Below are 11,210 nucleotides of genomic sequence, written 5' to 3'. Positions count from 1 at the left end.
TTTTTTGTATTGGCTGGACACTGCGATTCAGAAACAGAAAAAAGGGGGCTATTTATGCATATGAGCAGCCCTTAGGGCGCAAAACAAAGGCATTCGCTTCCAGAAATGATATAGCACAGAAGTAGCTCAACTTACTGTTGTAAATTTGTGAATGATTTGTACTCCGTTTTCCAGTAGATTCTACTATGACGGATGGTGGAAGTAAAAATGAGGAATCTGTCCCTGTAACACAAACCTTAGCTCCTTCACTGCACGCTTAATGTAGCAGGCGCTGCAATGTGATAATAATCATGATCCCATATTTTGGGACTGATTCTGTCTCAGTGCTGTACTCATTAGGAGCCTAAAATATGTGTATTTTAAATGTATTCCAAACAGCAAGTACTTAGTGGTTTATTTGAAAGAAAATGAAAAACCAGACTAAAACTGCATTTGAGAGAATATGTCTATGTTCAGCTCCCTTCTTTTTATTCAAAGGTCCTGCATTGAGCTCAACTGGGACTCTGTTGGTAGGTCAGAGGAAGTACTAATATTTTAAGGCAGTTGAACTTGAGGACATCTTTTCTATTGGTATAAACTCAATCTAATTGTATTCAGCTAGAGAAAGAGAGAGTGATTAGTCATAATATTAACACGGGGACAGTTTCTTTAGCTGCCTGAATACAGAAAGTCCCCATTTAAACAGAAGAGCCCGTTAACTCACACAAGTCCAAGGAAGGACTAATAAGTCACCTCCAGCCTGTGTGGCGGGCGTTGTGTTTCATCCAGTCAATGTGGTATTGAACCCAGGAGCCAGATAAAACAAATTTAAACGGTGAGATTTTCAAACTCAGCTTGAAGAAATCAAGTGATATAAAAGAACTCCTTTCAGGAGTTAGATTAAGTGGTTAATCACTCTTGCTATTAAAATATCTACTGAATGTCTTGTTTGAAATTGGTTCCTGTTATGGCTTTCCACTAGATTAAAAAGATAGTTATCTCCCCGCATTTTCTCTCTGTTTTCTTTCACCTTGTAATTGAGTTCTTTCTCAGTAGTTTTTAGCAAAATTAACATATCCCTTAACGTGGCATTTCACCAGCTTTTTATGTGTACATGGCTCTTTGTCTGTTTTTATCACAAGTAAGTAATGATTTCAGATATCTAAGCAGTGTTTGGTATAACATTAATCTTTATTTTGAGGGGCAGGGAGGCATAGCAGTTGGAATGGGCAGCTAATAATGAGCTTTTTTCATTCTATTTTTTTTAAATATAAGAAAGGACTGCAATTATTTTTTTCTTTGCTGTATCATTTAGTATTTGGTTTCTATTTTTGTTTAAACGAGCATACTTACAAAGCAGTTGTGACCACCCTTTGACTACACATATTGATCATTATTTACCTCTGTGGAATGAAGCGAACATTTGTTTTATCCAAGTGTGCTTGTAACTTTTATTTCCTAGGCAAAAATGTATTAGATCTGTTATCACTCCAGCACACAGGTCTCTTGTACTAAGACAGATCATGATATAAAACATTCTCCATCTGACAGTCTGCAAACTGAACTATGTGCTGCAGTGTAGCATAGAGATACCCAAACATGAGAGGTGGGGTGTAGGTATCAAAACCACACTCAGATGCTATGACATTACTTGCCCAGGATGTTTCTACTTTGTGAATGATCTTGGACACTCTCCTTCTATATTACATGTAGCAGCGTAGATTTATTCTAACTTGCAGCTCTCATTATCCTTCCTGAATAATAAAATGTTCATCAAAGGAAATTGGGAAAAGTGTATAAATTTCCTTCAGGTAGTTAAACACCCATAAATGGAGATGTGGTGAACAGGAAAGGCAGATGAGAGGTTTTTCTCTGAAATTTGAGACTAATAAAGATCTTTTCACCACCCTGTATGCCTGTTAGAGTTTGCGTGGCATTTTTGTTCTGTAGAATACAGTTCCTCATCCTATCCGCTTCCAGAATTTACCTTTGCTTTCATATCGTGTTCTGACCCAAATAGCTGCTCACTACAGACCAGCTGTGGCCTCATCACGAACCTAATGGTCTTGTGGGGCTGGTCAAGTCATGGAACAGGTTGCCCAGAAAGGCCGTGGTGTCTCCATCTTTGGAGATATTCCAAACCCAGCTGGATGTGGTTCCTCAGCACTCTGCTCCAGCTGAGCCTTCCCACCTCCTCCTTTCTCTCATTCACGGATGCAGAAGTGCCATGTGACTTGTGAAAGTTCTTTCTGTAAAGGATATAAAGTTACAATATTATTTATTGTCATAGTTTGGTAAGAAATAATTTTATAGTGAGATCAAAACATTAATCTGCATTACCAGTTGTAAAGAACTTTCTTTTGCCTGATTGTTTGTTTTTCTTTGTTTCTGGGTTGTTTTGGTTTGGTTCTTTGTTTTATGAGGTTTTGTTGGTTTTGTTTGTTTTAAGGGCATTTTGTTTTTAAGAAATACAGATCTACTTAGCTGATTTTAGGCCCAAACAATTCCATGCCATTTTAGTCAATAGGAGCTCATTCAAAATATTTTTAGCTAATTAAATGGTATGTAGGTTTTCTGAAGATTTGTGACGTGTCCAGCCACAGAAAACCTCAACACCAAACCCCAAAGATTGTTTTGAAACAATACTTCGTATTAATACTTCGTATTAATCACAAAAACACTCAGAGAGGAAGGGGGAGAGTTTAGTTTTTCTTTTCTTATGGTGGTTGTTGATCCTTTGTAATCTCTAATATTAAAAAGATCTCAATTCTAAATATGCTTATTTTGTCATGGTGGCTGATTTGGCTTTATTAATGTAATGAGTGGAAGAAATGTTCACTATTGTATGGTAATAGTTTTCGCACACGGAGGGACAGCTGGTGAGTGACTTTTGCTTTATCGTTGGCTGGCTTTCTCGTTTCTGTACACAATCCATTGCGTGTTCCTTTTTAAGAGCATACTTACGCAATTTACAACAGGAAGTAGCAACAGTCTTAAAAATTATCTGTTGCCTATATTCTTTTTTGTAGTGATATCTTAGTTTCAGACAAATTGTGTTTAGAAGTTGATAGGAAATTGAATTGTGCATTAGAGAAAATGAAAATACTGTGAGATTTTCTGAAAATACGGAGCTTAGCTTGATGTGCAGCTGCTGCAATTACTTAAATAAGGTGTTAGTGTGTTTAGATTAGCACTCTATGCATTTGTATACACAGAGTTGTGCATACACATCCATACAGGGTGAGGCCATCATATATTGCAGAAGACGGGGAATTTCCCTCCAGCTCAAATACCCAAAGCACCCATCTGTTGTTCGAAACTGTGGTGGGTGGGATTTTCAGAGGTACAGAAAAGAAAAATTAATTTATAGTTACACACTCAGTGCAGAAATAATGACAAGTAATTCAATTGTGACAGCAGCTATTTGCTTGGCTGTTGAATAAGCTACTTGACATTTTTTAGCAATATGCTCTGCTATAAATTGGAAGCAATATATAAAATAACACAGAAAATACTGCATCAGGGAACATTCTATCCAGGATTTTCATAAGAGAGAGAAATCTAATATTATGCCCTGCTATTAATTAACATTAGATTTACTATCTCAAAGAAGGTGTTTAAAATTCTGCAAAATGAGACATGATTATCTTCATACAGCCTCTTTCTCATAATCTTCATTTTCCAAAGGCATTAAGGGACCTTATATTTGCAAAGTGGAAATTATTAAGGATAATTAAGATGAAAGTTTTATTTGATAGAGGGATTCTCATGATGTTTGGAAATACTCAGTTTAAATCTAATCTCAGTTCACACTCTTGCTTTTTAGACTGAAACGCTGTGTAATGAAGGGAAACCACAAACAGCCAAGTCATGTTTGGAAACTGCAGAGGTACTACTTGTGTCCCTTAAAAAAGAAGAAAAACTCCCCCACATCTTGTGGTTTTGGTAACTGTCGAACGGATAGAAGATAGGACTGAATGGAATGAAAACTACAGTGCCTTGAGGGAACAGAAAAAACTGAGTGGGAGTTATGAACTTACACTAACTTACAAAGAAAAGGTTGCAGGTGGCATAGAAAAGCTACCAAAATTCAGCTAAAAAATAAAAATCTGAGACATGGACAGAAATGTTCTGTTGAAGATTTTCTTGCCAACACAGGTTTTTATTCAAAGACGACATGTCTCAACTGAAATCTTGTTGGAGTTAACAGGAATTTTGTCAATACTCTTAATTAGTCTGTAATGTCCCTAAAACATTCATTTATGACTTGTCAGATTGGTTGTGAACAGTCAGAACTGGGAGGCAGACTGTATCTTGGTCACAATGCGGTAGAAGATAATTATTCACATTAAGCCGCTTCCTATTGAGCAGATATTTGATGTTCCATCTAGCGGTGTTTGTTTTTCTGAGGCTCTTCAGCTGGAACTGGAGACAGCCCCATCCTGAACCCAACGGCACTTCCAGACAGTCGGTCACCTGAGTCAGTGTTCTCGCTTCTCTCCCACTATATAGTATTTCTGTTCATTTTAAGCCAGAAATATATAGACAGAATATAGAACCCTTCAAAAATTATGGGTTGAGAAGGGTGTTTCTCGCCTCTGATGGTGTGGTCAGGAGCGTGGGACGTAAGGTGCTGCTACGTGGCATGCCATTTACTTAAGCACATTTCTTTTTGCGTCGGGCTTGCTAGATGACGTGTTTATATCCTGCTTTATCTTTCTGCCTTTGAAGCGCAGAGCCCAGAACTCTTTCATATGGTTGAGATGTGCTTGGGTGTTGTAGCTGAAGAGAGAAAGAGGGTGTAAACTTTGCAAGCCTCACATTTGAGCTGTGAGGTTTAACTGGTCTGACATGAGACTCCTTCTCCCATAGAGACGACATTCTGCGTTATTTCTCCAAGTATCAGATTTTGCCAATTCTTCCTGGTGTGTCCTGGACTAAAGAGCCCTAAATCATCTCTTTGGAGCTGTATTAGTTGAGCTAGGCTGACACAGTCTTTGGAAGCTTTTCATGGCTGTTTCCCACTGAATGTTATAGCTTCCTTTGCATATTCACCCTCTCCAGTCTTTACTCTTCATATTCAGTTCTTTGATCAGTCACACACTAAGTTTTTTTTTAAATATGCAGCTTTTTAAAATTACCAACCACTTACATACCTGCTTAATATGTCACTTTACCAGGAAAGTAATAAGAAGATGAAAGGAGGAAAGTGACTTCAGTGTAGAAATCTGGCTCAAGGTGTGAGCGGAGAAAAAAATAGTCCTACTTTATTATGTCTTTGCATCTCTGAAATTATGTAGGTATTTTTCAGTCAACAAATTAATTTTCAGATGGGAAATCACAGTTATGAATTGGGTTTGGTCTGCCTTTCACTCATCATACGATTACAGCAAAACTGGAATTCATAATGGTATTGTGGAAACTGCTGATCAAAGGTTGTTTACACAGACTCTGTTCACTGATTTGCAAAGTTGTCTCATATAGATGCACTTAATTGACTATTCTCTGCAAAACCGATTTTTCAAAAAGAGTCTTTAATCTGATTACTCTGTAATCTTAGTTATTTTTGAGGCTGTGAGATTAGATACATATTTGTTTGAAAGTACATTTTACATGTTTATGAATCAAAATGTTGCATGAATGGAAGGTATTTCAAACAAAAACAAACAAACAAAACACATAAGAAAATAGTAATTACAGCTGTAAGTCTGATTATCAGCTTATGAAAAATCATCAGAGAATGCCTGTAAAAAATCTAAAATGAGGAATTTTAATTCATTAGTGAACATATGTAGGCAAGAGTTAAATATACTCTTACTCTGAAAATGCCTATATATAAATAAGTTGTATGGATTTGTAGTTTTTAGATTAATTTTACTTGTTAGCATTTACAAGACAGAGGATTCATATGATTTTGATACCTATGGAACACATTTTCAAAATGCATGGCAAACAAACTGAGCGCCTCTCAACCACTTATCTTTTCTGGGATATTTTACCCTAGAACCGAGTATTCCCATAAGTAGAAAAACAGTGCAATTGGGATCTTAGTCTTCTTTAATGGGATTTATGCTGACATTATGAGCCTATACTCAGCCCCAAGTACACAATTAAAAAAAATCGATTAAATAGTCCTTCCTCTCCTCAAAATGAGGAATTACTTCCAAAATAGTGTGCAGAATCAAAACTCATCTTAGAACTTTAATTCTCACCATTCAAATAAGAGCTACCAGGTAAGCAAATTAAAAAAAGAATTACAAGGTACTGCAAGTCGGTTTTAAAAGTTTTATGGCTCTGAATTCTGTACAGTTGGACTTAGAATAGTTAAGACTTCTAGCTCATAAATTAAAGAATCTGAAGTACTTTCAGAATTAATGTAGTTTTTCCACAATGTGAGACACATTGGAGAAAGTGTAGTTTGAAGGCTATGACATGATCTTTAATTAGCCATTGATAGCTTTTGCTATTCAGGAGCCATTAATACAGCCAGTCTTGCTTGTTCTTAAATACACTGATGGTGTATGAATATTATATACTTACATATTCTTTTTTTATATGAAGTAGCCTAGGAAGATAGGCAGCTTCCTATGGGGAATAAATAAATTTCATGTTTCTGACCATTTGTTATAACAGTGAGTTTGCAGCTGAAGATTTACCCTTTTGCTGCTGATTGAACAGGCACCAACAGCAGATCTTGCGATTCCACCCTAAGAACTAAACAGCAAAGTTCACTGATGCACTTAGCGGGTTTGTCTTATCGTGTCCTCAGAGAAAATAAATATGCAGTCGAAAGCATTTTGATGTTGGTGCATCTGTAGCTGCATCCATTCCAGCAATTTCATTGTAACAAAAGCACTAGGAAAAATAAATACAACATCTTTAACTGGCAGTAATGTAAGAAAAACTTTCCAGCTTACGCTTGCTTTTAAGAAACCAGCGAAATACCACACTGTTAAGGGTAAGCTAGAAGGGGATGTTGTATTTTATTTGCTTTGATTTGATTTGTTTCCAATCTAGTTCCTAAAATAACTGAACTTCTCATTAATCTTTACTAATTTTGATCTTTGTTTTCTTACGCTTCGTTAACAGACTTGTCTTGTGCTACGGTAAATCTGGCTGAAACGGAGAACAACAGCTCGAGAGAAACGGGAACCACAGATCTGGGCAGCAAGCCACCAAGCTGTGAAGGTCTGTATGGGAACTGGCATTTTGGGTAATGAGTTTTGGGCAGACCTTCCCAAATGAAAAACTTTTCTGGCATCTACCTGGCATTATTAAGCGAGAAGGGCCAGTGACATTCAGTAGCTCCAGCCTTACCAGAAAATATCAGTTCCAAAGAGTTTACCCAGATACTGCTTGTACTTCTGTCCTTTAGAATGATGAGAGAGCTGTGACATGATGAATTCCTCCTTATGGACAACTTCTGGTGTTGTGCACTGTGAAATAACTTCTTCCCACTCACTGCTTCACAGATGCATTTAAAATGAAAACACCCATTTTTAAATATTCTTATATGTTTATCAACATATTCTAAGGATCTGATAATTTTTTCTCTTGGTTTACTTAAGGAATATGTCCCATTATCAGCAACTCTACATTCACCATTCAGTAATTATGCAAAGAGAGACCAGCACAGAGAAATTTAAAATAATCCCTGCATCAGAGACAACACCATTTTCATAAAGGTAAAAAAAAAAGCATCTAAATTGACTACTTGACTGCTTTTATTTTTACTCATTAATAGATAGTAATAGAAAGTGTTCATAGTATGTTCTTGTAGTATACAAATCACAAAGGAATTGCACTTGGAAGTACGAAAGAGATGTTCAAGGGTTCAGGTTTTTAACCATGTTTCTAATTCTGCTTTTTAGCTTTGAAAAGGAGAAAATAACATGTTTCATGTTTCCATTTTGAGAGAGAAAGAGTCACATTAATTTTGATAGTTACCAAGTCAGGTTTGTGTAGTTATACATGTTATTTTTCAGACATCTTTTAGTAGTCTCCCTATAGAACTACAGGGCACTTCAGTGGGAGATAAGCACAGGGAGCATGTGTGGTGTCTCAGTCAACAGCGCGACTTTGCCGTTTCTCTGCCCACAGGTTCCGCCCGGGACTGGAACAGCTGCAGACCACCACCTAGTGGTGCCGAGCCTTCTGCTAGCAAACTAAAAACCGAGTTTAACTTCTCTCCTCTCTCCCTAGTTCAGATGATTTCTCAGACACAGGTATTGCGAAAAATCTTGGCCAACACTTTTTTCCTGTGCTAAGCTAAAAACATGGTTTTAAATGAAATTCTATGTGGCCAAGAGGCCACCAGCATCCTGGCTGGTATCAGCACCAGTGTGGCCAGCAGGACCAGGGCAGTGACCGTCCCTGTGCTGGGACCTGGGGAGGCCAGACCTCGAATCCTGGGGGCAGTTTTGGGCCCCTCGTGACAAGAAATCCCTTGAGGTGCTGGAGCGAGTTGAGAGAAGGGAACGGAGCTGGTGAGGGGCTGGAGCACAAGTGTGATGGGAGCGGCTGAGGGACCTGGGGGGTTCAGCTGGAGAACAGGAGCTGAGGGGAGACCTTCTGATCTCTGAACTGCCTGAAAGGAGCTTGGAGCCAGGGGGGTCGGGCTCTGCTCCCCAGGAACAAGTGCCAGGAGCAGAGGAAACGGCCTCAAGTTGCGCCAGGGGAGGTTGAGGTTGGATCTGGGGAACAATTTCTTCCCCAAAGGGCTGTGGAGCATTGGAACAGGCTGCCCAAGGCAGTGCTGGAGTCACCATCCCTGGAGGTTTTTAAAAGACACATAGATGTGGTGCTCAGGGACATGGGGTAGTGGTGGATTCAGCAGTGCTGGGTTAACAGTTGGACTCGATGATCTTAAATCCAAAATGATTCTGTAATTTATACTTCTGGGCAAAACAGATATAAAGTATCTAAAGGTAGGAAAAAAAGTGTCTAAAGGTTATTTAAATTTGTACTAATCTTCTCATATTTTCTACAGGTACCAATCCACAGGGAAAGAAACCTTTTATAAGGTAAGCAATATACAAAAAGCATTCTAGGACAGATTATTCTCTTATGTTGGTTAAAATACAAAGATTTTGTTCAGTAGAATTCATTCGTATCTGGTATGATTAAGAAGGTGATTTAGTCTACCACATTATTTTCTTGAGGGTTCTGCATTTTAGCTCATGTTGCAGGTCAACTTTCTGCATTCCTCTTCAAAGTCATTCTATGTAAGTGTAGCTATTCTGCCGTTATTGATTTACTAGTGTGTAAACTAGGCACTTGTTTAACTTTCCTGATGTGTCAAGCTCACCTGAGGACATCTGTTTGGATGGGCTTTGAGCCTCAGAAACAAAAGAGGGAATAAAGTTTATTACACTGCGGTTGTACGATCAGTGCTGCTCGTTGAGGTTTACACAGGCACCCAAAGGTTTATTATTGCATTTTATTAAGAGCCATGTTTTCGGATTTCCTCATGTGATCACAGGACAGAAGGATACCACAAATTCAGGAACCTAAACCAGAGTGCTTTGATATTTTAGGAATACATTTAGCATCATTTGGGCGCAGAAACACTATTCAAAGTGATGTCATTGCATCCAGATTGCAAACAGATACTGTTTCTGGATTCATACAAATGATGGTGGTGTAGATCTGTACATTAATTACAGGTGGTTCTAGTAAAAATGATGGAGAAGATGTTTTCCTTATCAGTGGCTCAGAAAAAAGCATTTAAGAAAATGTGTTAGACAAAAATTAGTTCTTTCTTTCTGTAGTTGGCAAAATAGGAAACTTCAGACTATAGAGGGGTTTGGAAGATTAACAGTGTTTTGTTCAGTGCCTTGATAAAGTATCAATCCATGGTATCAGTGCTAAAATATTATTCACATTATGATTGTGATATTGTTTTGCAACATTCTGCACATGTTCACTCAACACTAAAATGTTGTTTGAGCTACAGAGTTTTGCTGTGTAAGATTTATGACATCTGCGTGACATGCAGATGCAATAGATGTGTGTGTACATAAATAATTTATGTATATAATTTTTATATATATTACGTATATATAAAGAAGGAGGTGAAGAAGAAGCAGGAGGTACCAGGCACCTGTTCCTGCCCTTGACAGGGAAGGGAGGGGATTTAGTCCATTGTGCAGCTGAAACACCCAGAACAGAAATTGCCAAAGGGTTTTAGAAACTAGGGCGGTGATTTGGCCAGAAAAAAAGTTATAGACTGACTGGATATTTTAAAATGGCCTTTCGAGGACAGGACGACAGGAGAAGGTTACGGTAATTGAGACAAAGCGATTGCCTTTGCGTGGTATTTTGGCTTGTGGCCTAGAAACAAAAAGAATCCATCCTGTACTCATTGATTTTTGAATTTTCTCTGTAATTTTTATCCTGGAGATAGCATGGATTTTGTCATCATCTCCCAAACCTTGACAAATCACTGCAGTTTTGGTACAGCGTTTTTTGCAGTTGTTCTCCTGGGCTCAGAAAAAGTCTAATTGCAAATCAAAACAAATAAAAATAAATTTTGGACTTATTTTGCTGCTTCTCATCAGCAGCTTTTTAGAGATAAATTTTGTTTGTATACATATGCGTGTATGTATGCGTGTGTCTATATCTATACGCATAAGTGTATATATATATACATATATACACACACACGTGTATATATACACACACACGTGTATATATACACATATATCACTATACACACGTATACTTAGCTGTAACTTAATACTGTGTGTATCCATGTACGCCTGCTCAGCCACAGTGGCGAACCTGATGTGTATTTTGAACTTCAATAAGGTAAAATACGTGTTCCGTATAACTGACGGCGCTAATTCCCGCCCCCTCTCCCAGCCCCCAATCGCACGCCTCCCCGCTCCCCACGCCGGCCAATGAGAGAGGTTCACTTATCTGAACTCCAGCTCCAGCGCTTTCTTCCTGCTGGGAGAGTGACAAGTGCGTCAGCCCTGCCCATTGGTCCACCCGCCCCCAGACGGACAGGCACTCTTGCCAATCCCGCTCCCAGGGCCGTTCCCTCCCCTGTCGCCCGCCCCGCCCCCTCCCTGGAGAGGAATCGGCGTTCTGTATCAAGGCGGCTGTGATTGGCTGGCTTTGTGGCCACCGCCCCGCCCTGCCGAGCCTTCCCGGAAGAACCGAGCGGCGATTGGCCGAAGGGAAGGCTGGGTCCGGATGTGCGCTGCCGAGGGGCGGGCTGTCAATGG

Source organism: Nesoenas mayeri (genome assembly GCF_963082525.1).
Source record: "Nesoenas mayeri genome assembly, chromosome: 12".
Taxonomy (NCBI): Eukaryota; Metazoa; Chordata; class Aves; order Columbiformes; family Columbidae; genus Nesoenas; species Nesoenas mayeri.
Note: the sequence above shows the minus strand (reverse complement) of the source record.